Source organism: Paroedura picta, chromosome 15, assembly GCF_049243985.1.
Source record: "Paroedura picta isolate Pp20150507F chromosome 15, Ppicta_v3.0, whole genome shotgun sequence".
Classification (NCBI taxonomy): Eukaryota; Metazoa; Chordata; class Lepidosauria; order Squamata; family Gekkonidae; genus Paroedura; species Paroedura picta.
Genome location: NC_135383.1, coordinates 18,881,022 through 18,896,881, shown reverse-complemented (window position 1 = coordinate 18,896,881; position 15,860 = coordinate 18,881,022). Strand labels below are relative to the sequence as shown.

At 51.4% G+C, this 15,860-nt stretch overlaps 1 protein-coding gene across 1 annotated transcript in view; it reads left to right on the top strand.

Moving 5' to 3' along the window:
• LHFPL7 (LHFPL tetraspan subfamily member 7) overlaps nt 1-15,860 on the top strand; it is a 77,516-nt gene that overhangs the window by 60,167 nt on the left and 1,489 nt on the right. The window lies entirely within an intron of this gene.

Genomic DNA, 15,860 nt, shown 5'->3' with positions numbered 1-15,860 from the left:
GTCTCGGCCTCCCTTCAAATTGCCGGTTTTGCTGAATTGACTCCAAGGGCCTTTCTGAACGCGTCCCCCCTGCTTTCGGATACTTGGGATGCGAGGAGCGTCCAGACCGGGGAGGGAGAGCCAGCCAGGCCAGGGGGCCAGACGGGCCCAGCGTTCCGGTCATTCAGGCCATTGTTAGCCAGTCTTGGTGGGTCTTCCCATCCCTGGCGGAAGAATGCGGAGCAGCCCCATAGCAACAGCCCGGGGGGAGTGGAGACGTGCCTTTGGCTGGCTGCAGATGGACCAGGGCCAACTTTCCTTCAAAGGCCACTGGTCCTCCGGGTGGGAATTTCCCTGTGATTCAAATGAGCAGCAAAGAGAGGGGTCCAAGTCGGGGAAAGGGGAAGCCACAGAGCGGCTGGGTCAGGAATTGACTCTGCCTGGGCTTAGGGGCTTTTGGCATCTGAAGAAGAGCTCGGCTTTTCACTACCCGAAGGAGTCTCAAAGAGGCTTACAGCTGCCTACCCTTCTTCTTCCCATAATGGACACCCTGGGAGGCAGGCGGGGCTGAGAGAGCTCTGAGAGAACTGGGACTGGCCCAAGGCCCCCCCAGCTGGCTGCCTGTGGAGAAGTGGAATCAAAACCTGGTTCTCCAGAGTACGTTACCACGGAGATAGTTTCAAGTGGGTAGCCATGTTGGTCTGAAGCAGCCGAACCAATTTAGAGTCCAGGAGCACCTTGAAGACCAACCAAGTAGCATTGAAGGAATGAGCTTTCGTGTGCAGGCGAGATCCCTCAGAGACAACGTCGTGGAATGGAAGTAATCCGTTCAAACGGTAGAGTCAAATGAGTAGCCATTTTGGTCTGAAGTAGCAAAACAAAATCGGAGCCCAGGGGCACCTTTAAGACCAACAATGATTTATTCAAGGCGTGAGCTTTCGAGGGCAAGCACTCTTCGTCAGACTAAGAACTCCCTACACGACAGTGGGAATATAAAGCAAAATTTAATTCTGTTAAATTAGTTAAACTGTGTCACAACATCCAAATACAGCCATATGATAATTCTTTTGCTTTGAATAAGTCTTTGCTGGTCTTAAAGGGGCCCCTGGACTCTGATTTTTGCATAGGCAGAGCGTGAGAGAGTATAAATCAGCATGCAGCATAACCACTGTGCAAAAGAGAGGCCATAATCACTTGTTGTCGCAGGCAGAGAAGTGCTTTCTAAGATGTTTCTGGCCAGAAAATTGGAACCCGAACTAATATTGGCTGCCAAAAGAATGAAGGTCTGTGGGCTGTTGGAGGAGGGGGGCTGAGAACTCCTGGCAGCAGAGCCTGCCGATCGGAAGGGGGCCCTTTGATGCTTCCCTTGTTGCGGCTGGCTTTTGATTCTTTTGGAAATTCTGGCGTCACCTCTGATTTTGCCTTAGGCAGGTGACGCTTCTGCTTCTGTCCTTTCCTCCAGCGGCCCTCCCCCATTCATCCTGGCTGCTTGGGAGCTGGCCGTGGTACTGGGTGGTCAGATCCCTCCAGCTGCCTTTCTTTCCCTCGCCATTCTCAGGGTTCCTTTGCACAATCCGGAGGTTGTCATACAAGCCCACGACGGTTTGGTGTTTCCAAGCAAAAATCTGTGAAATCCTGGTGTGCACAAACCGCGGAATAAAAAAAGAGAAGAAGAGCTGTTTTCGGGTGCCCTGCTTTTTACTACCCGAAGGAGTCTCAAAGCAGCTTACAGTCACCTTTCCTTCCTCATCTATTTATCTATTTATTATATTTATATACCGCCCTGCCTGGAAGCTCAGGGCACTTTTCCATAAAACATGTAAACAATATAAGAAACAATCCATAACGTAAAAATAACCATAACCTTAATACTACAAAGTGATAGTCCCGGCGAGGAAGGTGGGGCTGAGGGAGCTCTGAGAGAACTGTGACGGGCTCAAGGACACCCAGCTGGCTGCACGTGGAGGAGCGGAGAATGGAACTCGGTTCTCCAGATGAGAGGCTGCCGCTCTTAACCACGACACCAAGAGAGTTGCTGGGTGGCAGACAGGCGGCACTGAGTTGCAAGAGGCCTACAGTTCAAATGGGCACCCCCATGGGCACAACTCTGGGGACCCCTGCTTGAGACTGACTGCTGTGCCTCAGTTTCTCCCGCCATAAATGTAGTGAAAACTAGGCCAAGCCTGCATTGAACAGTTGCTGTCGGAAATCTCCAGCCTTGTGGAACATTCCGCCTAATGAGATCAGTTCCACAAGGCCTGCAAGACAGAGCTGTTCCGCCAGGCCTGTGGTCAAGGCCAGAGATAACATCAAGAAGACGCTGGTCTCGGTGTCTGAAAGGCCACTTGTGGGTACCAAACTCTCCATATGCCCTCAGTTAGTAGTCTGTCTTAATGCTTAGGGTTGTGAATAGCGGGTTATACAAACCAACTCTTCTTCTTCTCCTCCTTCTCCTTCTCCTTCTCCTTCTCCTTCTCCTTCTCCTTCTCCTTCTCCTTCTCCTTCTCCTTCTCCTTCTCCTTCTCCTTCTCCTTCTCCTCCTCCTCCTTCCTTCTTCTTCTTCTTCTTCTTCTTCTTCTTCTTCTTCTTCTTCTTCTTCTTCTTCTTCTTCTTCTTCTTCTTCTTCTTCTTCTCCTTCTCCTTCTCCTTCTTCTCCTTCTACTTCTCCTTCTTCTTCTCCTCCTCCTCCTCCTCCTCCTTCCTTCCTTCCTTCCTTCCTTCCTTCTTCTTCTTCTTCTTCTTCTTCTTCTTCTTCTTCTTCTTCTTCTTCTTCTTCTTCTTCTTCTTCTTCTTCTTCTTCTTCTTCTTCTTCTTCTTCTTCTTCTCCTTCTCCTTCTCCTTCTTCTTCTTCTTCTCCTTCTCCTTCTCCTTCTCCTCCTCCTCCTTCTCCTTCTCCTTCTCCTTCTCCTTCTCCTCCTTCTCCTTCTTCTTCTTCTTCTCCTCCTCCTCCTCCTCCTCCTTCTCCTTCTCTGGGTTTTTGCTTGTTCCGTTGTCAAAATGAAGCAGAACCCAAACACGCTGACCCAGGCTGCGGGATGAACTATTTACTTGCTTAGGATGCGAGTCACCAGGTCTGTGAGAGGGACTGATGCTTTTGGCATAGCCATCCGTTTTTTTCCAAGGAGTTGGCATGTGTTTTTCTCCGAAATATCCTGACCTCCTTTGGCACTCAGCGGTTGCAGAGCATCATGGGCGTTCCTGGGCAGACTTCCCCATCCTCTGCTTCCCTTGGAGAAATCTGAAGATCCAAGTCGGCAGAAAGACAAAGCGAGCTGAAGCGACGGCGATATTTTTAGAAGGCAACAAACGCACAGCCTGATTTGGGGAAAGCACATCTGTTGAGGAATAGCCGTCCCTGGTGCCCTCTGGCGGAGTTCCTGTTTTATGCCTCCAGATAAAGAGCGCCCGTTTGCCTCTTAAGAAAGCACATCTGAAGCAAAAATAAAATAGAAGAAGAAGAAGAAGAAGAGTTGGTTCTTATATGCCACTTTTCCCTACCCGAAGGAATCTCAAAACAGCTTACAGTCGCCTTCCCATTCCTCTCCCCACAACAGACACCCTGTGGGATGGGTGAGGCTGAGAGAGCCCTGATATTCCTGCTCAGTCAGAACAGCTTTATCAATGCCGTGGCGAGCCCAAGGTCACCCAACTGGCTGCATGTGGGGGAGCGCAGAATCGAACCCGGCATGCCAGATTAGAAGTCCGCACTCCTAACCACTACACCAAACTGGCTCTCAATAAAAGGGTTCTCTTCCCTGCAAGAAGATCTAACACTGCAACCTCCCTTAAAACAAAGCCCATCGTAGGTTTGTCCTGGAGATGGATGGCAGAGATAAGGCGGTGCGTAATTGAGGATTTGTTCTTGCTCAAAGTGTGTTGCCCTGGAGTCAATAAATAAGGGGCACAGTGATAGTCCTTTTTTGGGGTCTACCTGTCTGTAGTGTTGCCCTGGCAGCAGCAGAAGAGTTGGGTTTTATACCCCGCTTTTCTCTCCCCGAAGGAGTCTCAAAGAGGCTTATAATCACCTTCCCTTCCTCTCCCCACCACAGACACCCTGTGAGGGAGGTGAGGCTGAGAGAGCCCTGATATTACTGCTCGGTCACAACAGCTCTATCAAGACTGTGGCTAGTCCAAGGTCACCCAGCTGGCTGCATGTGGAGGAGGAGCAGGGAATCAAACCCGGCTCACAAACTGAGGCTATCCACATAAGAACCAACTCTCCTTCTTCTTCTTCTTCTTCTTCTTCTTCTTCTTCTTCTTCTTCTTCTTCTTCTTCTTCTTCTTCTTCTTCTTCTTCTTCTTCTTCTTCTTCTTCTTCTTCTTCTTGTGGCACAAGTTACTGTAATATTTCAGTCTGAGCCTAAAATTGAAATATTTTAACGTTTTAATATAAAATTTGGCAAAAAGCAGACATAACAAATAGATCAAAAAGGGGGGGAGAGAGAAGGAAGAAAAAAGGAAAACCATTTAATGCTCAATCTTTGAAACCAACAAGATTTTCGAGGTATATGCTACCAAGAACCAGAGCTCCATCAGATTTCTGAGCATGAGCTCTTGGAAGCTTATTCCCTGAGGACCTGGATGTCCTCTGCCAGTGCTTGTGGACTCTGACCATCTTTTCAGACCAACGTAGCTGCCCTTCGACCCTTCCAAGTTCCAGTGTTTGTATGGGGCAGGGGTGGTTTTTGTGGTCTGGGAGTCCTTGTAGCTCCACTGAGCCCCTGTAACAAATTAGCCCATCGAAATAATCTCTGATTCAACGCTAATGAAAGCAAGTGCTTTTCCTTCCCTTTCGGAAGACATATGAAGTGCTCGCACTTCCTAAATCCTTCAGCGGGGGCACAGAGACGGCTGACCCCTTTTAGAATGATTTCAGCGGGGGACTTGGTGCCGTGAGGCAAACTTGTCAGCGGGAACGTACGTCACAGGAACGGGTTCAGCCAACAAAGCAGTATTACGCCTTTCCCCGATGCTTTTAAGTAGCCTGGGGTCAGCAGCGGTCAATCTTGAACCCAGACCCTTGGGGCTCTGCTGAAAAGCGGAGATTGTCAGGGCTGGGGGCGGGGGCGGAGGAATGAGGGGATGGTTGAGTCAAGAGCGGACTGAAGCGGCAGCCCCAAATCAGCAGAATTTATAGCACTGGCTGGACTCCTATTGGCTCCTGGAGTCATGTGATCCTTGTGGAGTCGATAGTTCATGTACAGGTAGTCCGAGGATAGGTGAATGGCCACCCTGAAAGGAATACTTGAAAATATCACGACTTTGTTTCCATAGCAGTTTAGAAGCCTTCAGTGTGCTTTGAACTGAAGAAGAAGAAAAGTTGGTTTTTATAGCCTGCTGTTCACTACCCAAAAGAGTCTCATAGCAGTTTACAGTTACCCTCCCTCCTCGTCCCCGCAGCAGACACCCTGTGGGGTAGGTGGTGCTGAGAGAGCTCTGAGAGAACTGGCCTCATCTGTTTCAAAGCACTGATCCTTCCTCTCCCCAAAACAGACACCCGGTGAATAGGTGAGGCTGAGAGAGCTCTGAGAGAACTGTGACTGGCTCAAGATCATCCAGCTGGCCTCTTTTGGCTTAAAGAGGTTTACAATCTCCTACCCTTCCTCTCCCTACATCCTCTGAGATAGGGGAGGCTGAGAGAGCTCTGAGAGAACTGTGAGTGGGCCCAGGGTCACCTTGGATTGTTTCAAATACTCCTAAGTGTGTCGGATAGGAGAGCAGCCCCCCCCCCCCAAATAAAAGATGCAATGCAAAGCATTCTTATAATAAAAGTGAGTTTTAAAAGCACCTTGAGGTCTGGCTGGGAGCCCAAATTGGAGGGGTGGGAGTCAAATATCCTGCTGAATGAGCAGAAGCAATTCAGGCTAGGCTAAAACAGGGCCTGCTTGTGCAATAATCCTTCGATAATCCAGTCCTGTACAAACAGGCAGACTCCTGCTGGATCAGCCCAAAGGTCCATCCGGTCCAGCTTCCTCGTTCCCAAAGCTGCTGACCAGGCGCTCCCAGACAGCCCATGCGCAGAGAAACAGGGCCAGCACCTCCCTCCTCTGGTTGTTTCCCACAGGTAATGGGCATTCGGGGTAGACTGCTCCCAAACATGGAGGTTCTGCTTAGTCCCCCTGGCTAACAGCCCTCTGCTTCAAGAATTCGTAAGATCCACTTCTGAAAGTCTTCTGCATTAATGGCTATCAGTACATCCCTTTTGGAGAGGGGCAGTGGCTCACAGGTAGAGCATCTGTTTGGCACGGCAAAGCTGTGAATTCAGGCAGATTGTGAGCGGGTGGGCAGAAGGGACTGGGCTGGTGCTTGGCTCTTGTGGCCCTTTCTTGCATGCCCACGGAAATGCCCAATGCCAAGTTGGGATCAAGAGACAAATTTCTTCAGACTGACCAGGGATTATGGGATTTTTTTTGGGGGGAGGGGGGCATCATCTGGGCATAGAATTGGGGTCACTGTGAAGTTGTGAATTTCCTGCATTCTGCAGGGGGTTGGACTAGATGAGCCTGGAGGTCCCTTTCAACTCTGTGATTCTCTGATCAGCTCTCCTTGGGTTTTCCAAGTTCCTGATGTTTGGGGAATGCAAGGATTCCCTGACCTAGATAGCCCAGCCCAGCCCCACTAGCTCTTTTAAATGAGGAGGGATCAGAGCTGGTCAGTATTTGGATGGGAAACCTCCATGGAAGCCCAGGGATTCTCTGCAGAGGCAGGCCATCCTCCTTAACCACCTCAAAAGCAGAGGCCCCAAAGGGCCACCCAGCCCAGCTGGACCTAAAAAAACACACCCCTGACAGGTGCTCCTCCAGTCCCCTCCCAAAAAAGTTCCATCGAGGGAGAAATTGCTACCCCCTGAGGGAGTATTTCCCTTCTGCGAACAGCCCTCGCCTGAAAGTCACTTGCCTTGATGCCAACACAGGGTCACCAGGAGTCAGCTGTGGCGTGAGGGCAGAAAAAGAGGTCTTTTGAAACCAGATTCACAAGGTCATTTCAGCTAAACGGGCGAGGGTAGAAAAATCAGGGCTTGCCAAAAGCCTCTGAATGAGTTTGCGGCAGAGGTGAGATTTGAACGGGGGAGAACGACCCCAGCAAAAAACTGAAGAGGAAGAAGAGTTGGGTTTTTTTATCCCACTTTTCACTGCCCAAAGGAGACTCGGAGCGGCGGACAATCCCCTTCCCTTTCTCTCCCCACAACAGGTGCCCGGTGAGGTGGGTGAGGCTGGGAGAGCTCTGTGAGAACTGCTCATTCAGAACAACCCTATCAGGACCATGACTAGCCCAAAGTCACCCAGCTGGCTGCCTGTGGAGGAGCAGGATATCAAACCCAGCTCACCAGATTAGAAGCCGCCCCTCTTAACCACGACGCCGCACAAGCAGTGGAAACCACCTCTGGTCTCCACATGCCTGGAGCTGCATTTCCCCCCTAGGCTCTGAGAACATTTGGACAGCAGAGGAGAGAGAGATCCCCCTCTCTGGTTTTGCACCCCGTCCTGGGCCTGAACAAGGCCCCCTCTCCACCCCAGCTATGGAGAAACCACATGGAATAAAAACCACCATCACCAAATATTCTTCTTTTACGAAGGCAATTTCTGATGCGCAGCAAGGCTGACTTGGGGCATGTCAGAAAAAGACTCATGAAAACCCGGTGGGGAGGGGAGGGGAGTGGGAGGGATGTTTGTACTGGGGAAGGGGGGTGTTTTATACAAGGAGACAGGGCCACGTGGCCTTTGGACGACTGACATTCACAAGCCATCGGGTGTGGGTTTGATAAATCGAAAGCTCCGGCGTTGACCCCGCGCCAAGGAGCCGCTATTAGCTATCGGGAGGAAAACACAACATCAATAACACCCCCGCCCCCCCTGCGGTGCTGATGCTCCTGCTGTAAGGCAGCGGGCGCTCCCCTCTGCCTGTTCCACCTCTGGGCCTTTTAAGCGTCTTTGTTCTGAGGCCGTAATTGAGCAAATGGGTTTCTTTCTAGACGGCGCACGATGCTGCAGGGATTTCGCCGGCGCTGTGATGGGCAGTCACAGCTAGGGTGGGAGGGGGGTTTGTTGCTGAGGTCAAGTGGGTCAGAGACATGGGGGGTTTATTCCCCGCTGCCTCTCCCTCCCCAAAGAGAATGGCAGGTAGTTGCAGGAGGTTTTTTCTAGAGCGATTTGAGGACATGCCTCAAAGGGGGGAAAGATAATGCGGGCAGGCATGTACTGGAGCTGCCACCGAGACGTCTGTCTCTTCCGTCGGGTCTCCGGCTGCATCAGGTCCTTGGTGCTCAAGTCCACAACCCTCTGACGGCCACGCACCCAAAGCGCACAGCAAATCCGCCCTGCAGACTCCGGCTGCTGGTTTTGAGCAGGTTGTCTCCTCCGCCTAACAGAATTCAGACCTCTTCCCCGAGGTGTGGCTGGAAGGAGGGGAGCCCCCAAAGGAAGCGGCCGCCCTGTTTCGACCATCGCCACAGCCCTGAGAGGTAGGTTAGGCCAAGGGGTGCGTGGACCGCTTGGGATCCACGAGTGAATGTGACTGAGCAGGGATTTGTATTAGCAGGGTAAATAAGTCACAGATATGCACACGCTGAGATAAAAGGATTTATTTATGGAACGGCATGCTGTGATAGTACAGCGGAGAGATAGGGACAGGCGTCTGCCTACATGGCTACCTAAGAAGAGAGAGATAGAAGGTTCCTAGAAGGAGGAGTAGCAATCTAGGGACAGACAAGAAAGCACACTTAACAGGGTAGAAAGGTCCTGAACTCTCTGACCTGTCTAGCAGTCTTCTTGCTGCCCCCTTCGGGGTCTTCTTGTCTTCTTATCTTTCTACACCAGACATTGCCTATTCCAACAATTTGAACTTAGGTCTTTCCAGCCCAAGTGCATCATTCAAATCCCATACTGGCTGCAGGCGTTGCTGATGTGCCTGTGTTTGGTGCCAGCAAGGGGCTCTCAAGGCGAGTGAGGAGCAGAGGTGGCTTGCCACGGCCTACCTCTGCAGAGTCTTCCTTGGTGGGAAAACGGTGGCCAGAAACCTCGGCTCCTGATTTGCCTTGAATGCCCCTTGCTGGGGTTGCCTTGGGAAGAAGAAGAGCTGGTTCTTCTATGCCGCTTTTCTCTACCCGAAGGAGTCTCAAAGAGGCTTACAGTTGCCTTCCCTTTCCTCTCCCCACAACAGACACCCTGTGAGGAGGGTGAGGCTGAGAGAGCCCTGATATTTCTGCTCGGTCAGAACAGCTTTATCAGTGCCATGGCGAGCCCAAGATCACCCAGCTGGCTGCATGTGGGGAGTGCAGAATCAAACCCGGCTTGCCAGATTAGAAGTCCACACTCCTAACCACTACACCAAGCTGGCTCTTGCTGGGGTTGCCTTAGGTTGCAAGCTAAGCAGGGAGCCCACCAAGGAAGACTCTGCAGAGGAAGGCCATGGCCAACCACCTCTACTTAGCCAGCCTGGCTGGTCTGACGTCAACGAGCTTGGCCGTGGTTAGTCCTTGGATAGGAAACTGGGTTGCTACCCAGAATCAAGCCACGGCCAACCACCTGTGTTTGCCTCTTCCCTTGAAACCCGATTTCTCCACCACCTCAAAACAAGCATCACAATAGATGCCTCGTGTCTCCTTTGTCTTTCTTGTGGAGGCAAATGACCCTGCCTCAGGTAATTTCACCCTTCCCTGCTGATGGTCAAACGCTCTCTCCCAGGGGAGGCCTTGTGTGTCGGGATTGCTTCATCCTTCCCGAAGGGTGAGGAGGCCCCGCTCTGTGCTGCTCCGTGGCTGTTTTATTAGGTCTGCGGATAAACTGCATGAGGCCTATAAATCTTCTTGCTCCCCGCCCCCCCCCGCTCCTGGAGTACCAATGTGGCTGAAGGTCCTTAATTTTTTTCTTTCCCTGGAGAGTAGAAGCCGTAGAGCGTAAACCTCCCCGGTTGCTGGGAGGGGATCCGAGGGATTGGCAGCTTCCCCCCCCCCCCAAAGCCACTGGTGGCCACAGTAGGGTCAAACTGGCTCCTGTGTAGGCGACTGGTGAGATATCTCTGGTGGCAAACACCTGGCTTTGCCAGGTGAGAGGGGCTTGTCAGTCCAGCCTCTCAGCTTCCTTAACTGGCTTTCTTCCTTTTGCTTTAGACTCATAGAACCATACAGTTGGAAGGGACCTCCAGGGTCATCTAGTCCAACCCCCTGCAGGATGCAGGAAATTCACAAATAACCTGCCCACCACAGTGACCCCAATTCCATGCTCAGATGATGCCCCCCCCCCCACACACACACCAGAATCACTGGCAATCTGGTCTCTGTCAGCATTTCTCTGCAGCTCTGGGGAGTTCCTCACGAATACAGAAACTGCAGCTTTGTCTGTGGGTAGGCAGGTTTTTCTGCTTTGGCCAAGCACCTTACAAAACCGTAAGCTTCTTTGGGCCCCATTGGGGATAAAGGCCAGGGGGCAAATAAATGAAATAAAAGTAGTGACACCTAGGCTCTCACAGGTATGTGGGACACATACCTGCTCCAGAGCTCTATAATCTATTCCTTTTCCCCATCTCCCCCCCCCCCTTTCTCACAAACACATACACACACAAACCACCGTGAGCCAGCTGTGGGAGCAGCGATATAAAAATCAAATAAATAAACACATACACGCAAATCCCTTTCCTCCCAGTTTCCCCCTCCCCTCTCCTTCCCCTTTCCCCAACCTACTCCCGGTCCCTCCCCTCCGAGACATACACACACAAACACGAAGAGTCCTCCCCCCTCCCTCCCTCCTTCTTCTCCCCAAAGGTCCCCAGCCTCCTCTGGCCTGGAGGGCAGACGCCCCACCCCCAGGAGCAGCACAGCCTTCACCCTAACCCTCAGAAGCTTCCCCATCACTCAGATTCCCTGCCCCCTCGCCCCCTTTCCTCACCTTCATGGCAGTGCTGGCCCACCCGGCCTCCCCAATGCCTTGCAATGTCCCCTGGCCTCAGGCTCCGCCCAGCTGCTGTGCTGCCACGTGACTGCCCATGCCTCCTCAAGCAGCGTGGCAGTGGCCTGGTCTCCTCCCACAACAGCCCGCACTGCTCCAGGTGGCTGCCTGATGCATTGACCCACAGCTTTCCCATCCTCTTCTGGCGTGTTCCCTGGGGTAGGGCTATGGACGTCACGTCCGTACCCATTTCCGTCCCAGTGGCCGCACCAGAAGATGTGTTCCACATCCATAAATATTGATTAAAGCATGTCTATCTCACCTTTCTGTGTGGTTCAAAGTGACTCAATATAATAGTTAAAAGCAGCAGGGTTGTCTCGTTCCCCTCTGTTGTTCTCTGTCCCTAGACTAGGCTGGCCAGACAATTTTGCGCATGGCACATTCAAGAAGAAGAGGGCTGAAAGAAAGCCGCCTCTGCGCTTCAGATCTTCTGGGAGGCCGTTCTCAGGAGCCTGCCTTTCTCGTTGCTTTTGTGAGCGGTCCCTGCAACCACTTTTGGTTTCCCCTTCCCCTTTCCTCTTTTCCATGGCTGGGAACATTGGTTCATTTTGTTTGTCGATGCCAAAGCAAGCATCTGTCACAGTAGTAATCTCCCTGTCGCATTTGGTCAGTACAGCCAATAAAACGGCCAACTGCCAGTGGGACCCGTGTCAGAAATGCCACTTCTTGAATTGCAGCCAAGAAACTCAAGGGCATTCCTGGATTTTGACAGCTATTTTGATGGAGCGAGGCAGTGAGGCCCTGCAGAGAAGCATCGACAAGCTCCTTTGCAAACACCTAGGCTAGACATTCCCAATCTTTTGACCGTGGAGGCACCACTGAAATATTTTTCAGCCTTCAAGGCACCAGGAAGTGATGTCAGCTGGCCACGCCTTCCTGGCACACACCCAGGAAGTGAGAAGAGCCTCAGGTGGCAAAGGTTGTAATGATTGAGGCCCCTCCCCTTCTCGTCCTCTCCAGGCCTATCATTGGTCACTTTGGGAGGGGGCGGGTCAACCTGACCAGATTAGGATAAAATTTTGTTTTCATCCTCAAAACTTTTTCTTTCTTCTTCACTCGAAGCCAGAAACGGCAGGCCCAGGCTGGGAGGTCTTCCCCATCCGCCATTTTGAAACCCCCCCACAATGTGATACCATCAAGGAGCCTTTTTATTGATGTATTTTATTTTATTTATTTATATTTATATACCACCCTCCCCAGAAGGCTCAGTGCGGTTTACAGGGAACAGGAAACAGATACAGATAACATGAGGTAACACACGTGACAACAGCAATAACAATACAGCAACAATAACCCCAACATGATAACAGCAATAATAATACGATAGAACTGCAAAGGAGACTCAGCTCAACTCTTACTGTACCTTTGCAGTACCGTCAATGGAAATCCCTGGTCGAGGAGTTCCTTAGCAGTGGACAAGCGGAGGATTTCCCCGAACAACTGAGTTTTTGGGGGAAAAAAACAAATCCTGCTGTTTTACAGCATCCGAGATTGTCTCTTCCTTGTCTCAGCAGTTGTCATCCGGCGCTTGCTAACTACTGCCTTCCTTTCCGAGCCCCCCCTACCCCGGCGGGGAGGGGGAGGGAGAGACCCGCCAAAGGAAATTGAAGCAGCGTTTCCCTTCTGACGGAAGCGATCCCAGACTGCTTCCAGATAACTCGGAACTGCCGCCTACGTGGCTGAAATTAGACCAAAGGAACTCATTCTGGGCAGGAAAAAACAGCCCTTTAAAGAAAGGAGGAAAATTGCAGGAGGCTTTTCCGGCAGCGACGGCCAGTGGCGTTTCGTTCCTCCGCCTCCAACGACGGTGGTCACTTGGGGTTGCAGGCGGGTGCCTCTGCCTGCTGCGGACCTGACATTTGGCCAACCTTTGAGAGAATAAGCCACAAAAATCCGGCGGCCGTGTTTCCAAATATCCCTTGTGCGGAAGTTGCTTCCGTGTCCCCTTGAGCTGGAATCGCATGGGAAACATTTGGCGTACAATAAATACGTCTCCGTTATTAAGAGAATAATGCGCCACTGGATAATCGATTGCTGACAGCAGTTAGCGGAGACCTGGCCCTTCTGCCCCCCCCCCCCCGGGCCCGTCCTCTCAAGCATGGAAGCATCTTGGGGCTTCATCTTCTTTGAAGTAGAGCATTCGGCTGTCACTGTTTGCAGACCAGAGAGAAGCATGCTTTCTTAGTAACTGAGCATGTGCATCGCTCCTTGAGCATGCGCACAGACCACAAGCGTGAAGGTCCCCTTAAATATTGGGACACTGGGCTTGTGCGTCTTGCCAGGGTTCGAGAAATGTTTTCAGCAAAGCTATCAGTTGTTTCCAAAGCTCCAACGCCCCTTGGGATCAGCACAAGGAACAGCGCCTGCTGTGCTCTGCAGAGCTGAGGGCCCTGACGGAGCTCTGCATGACCTATAAGACGGAGCTCTTCCACTAGGCATTTGGTTGACGTCATGCTGGTGACCGGAGTTTTGATCTGCCGATCCCCCCCCCCCTATTTCTGTTTCTAATTTTTAACGAGCAAGACCTCCAGGTCATCTTGCTTGGGCTCTTCAGCTGGGTCCATTGGCTGGAATACCGGGGCTGGGTGTAGTTGGGTTTAGATTTTAATCTTCCACCATCTGTTGCTGTTGTATATATTGTTGTACAGAGTTTTATGGGGATTTTATATTGCCATTTTAATACTTGTTTGTGAACTGCCACGAGACAACTAGTCATGAGTGGTGGATTATAAATACAAATAAATAAATAAGCGAGCAAGCAAGCAAGCTTAGATTGCTTTTGTTAGCAGTTCTGTTGCACTTCGAGTGTTTCACGAGCATTATCTTGGTTGTTATTACAACAGTCCTATAGGGTAAACCTTCATTATTATCCCCGTGATACAGATGGGTGTGTGTGTGAAAAGGGGGAAGCACAACTCTTCTAAGCCCACCAGGTGATATTTTTTAGCAGACAGGATATCAAAACTTGGGAAGCTTTACCTCCCTCAAACCATAGCTTGTTCCTGGGCTCTAACTTGAGGCGGAGTTTAGCTCTGGGGGTGGCCTGACCAAAATAAGCGCCCTCGAACACGTGCAGAGCGTCCTGACTGCATTTGTACGGTTTTGGAAACGAGAGGACCGCGTGTGGGTGAAGAACGTTCTGCCTTTCACGGAATGCAACAGCCTGGTTTCATGCATTTTCTCGCCTTCCTGAACATATTTGGGAAGCTTCCCAAGTCCCCTCACTGCCTCCTGGAGAAATCAAAACGGCATGTGTGCTTTTCGAGCTCTTTTGCTCCCCACCCCCTGCTTTGTTCTGCTGTGTGCTCTGCTGGCCTGATCTTGGTCCTGATGGAAGGACCGCATAAAAGTGACCCGATAAAAAATGCACGTCTACAAGCTGACTTACAAATCTTCCAAACGGACCAGCGCACATGCTGGTGGGGAGCCGCCCGCAACGTCTTAATGGGGACTCAAAAGGACGGTATGAATTTAGCACACTGGTCCTCCTCACTGACCAGTGACCAGCTTCTCCTTTGGGGGAATCCCCTGGGGAAAAGGGACGCCTCTTGCTTCCCCGTTCCTTTTTGGCCAAGGTTACAAATTCCGCTTCCAAGGTTAGCTGTTCTCAAAGGCTTTCACGGTCAGTGAGTCAGGCAGCTGGGGTGGGTTTTCTGGCCTGGCCGGCTGTGATCCAGTCGTTCTTATCCCTGACATCTCTGTGGCTGTCATCTTCAGAGGACGGTAACCTCCCTGTATGTTGGCTTCCCCGTGGTTCATACAGGCTGCTGAGGCCTGGCCACTGCTGCCACCTAGCCACTCGAGTCTGAACTGCAGGTGCGCCCTGTCATGAAAAAGAGGGAGTTTGGGGAACCGATGGGGCCGGGGGAACGGTCGGCCTGGAGAAGAGGAGGTTGAGAGGGGGCAGGATGGCTCTCTGGAAGGATTTGAAAGGTTGTCCCTTGGAGGAGGGCATGGAGCGGTCCCTGTTGGCAGCAGAGGACAGGACCCGGAGTAATGGGTTTAAACAATGTGTACAAGGGGTACCGGCTAGATATCTTAATCAGTTCTGCAGGGCCTGTAAGACGGGGCTGTTCCACTCTGAAACAGGATCAAGATGATGCTGGGCACCCTGCTTTCATAGTCTGCCCGGATTTCATTGTATCTGTCAAGGTGTGTCTGCACATGAAAGCTCATACCTTGAATAAAAGTTTGTTGGTCTTAGAGGTGCCCCTGGATTCAGACTTTCCCGCAAGGTACTGCTGATCTCTACCACCAGCACTGTCTGGTGGAGAGAGTTTTTCTGTGCCCAGCTCCAGGGGACATCAGATGTTTTATGGCCGCGTTATAAATCCTCCGAAAGCAGCAGGTTGTATATAGTGGAAACCATCAGCTACTGTACGGCTGGGGGAAGACGAGCCAGTAAACTATAGCAAAAGAGAAGTGACACTTTCTCTCCTCCAAAGTCCGGAAGATTAGAAAGCAGAAAGGAAAGGTGACCTCCTGCAAATTGATTCTCACGGCCTGGGCTATAAAGCATCATGCAGCTGACAGGCACTTTCTGGTAAAGGACACCCGTCAGGGTTCTTAGTGGCACAGGAGGGGGAAAGGAAGTCTTGGGAATATGGGGGGCAGGAGTTTGAGGCAGATGACAGAAGCTGCTGTTAGAAGAAGAAGAAGAAGAGTTGGTTCTTATATGCCACTTTTCTCTCCCCGAAGGAGGCTCAAAGCGGCTTACAGTCGCCTTCCCTTTCTTCTCCCCACAACAGACACCCTGTGGGGTGGGTGAGGCTGAGAGAGCCCTGATATCACTGCTCGGTCAGAACAGTTTTATCAGTGCCATGGTGAGCCTAAGGTCATCCAGCTGGCTGCATGTGGGGGAGTGCAGAATTGAACCCGGCATGCCAGATTAGAAGTCCGCACTCCTAACCACTACACCAAACTACACCAAACTGTTAA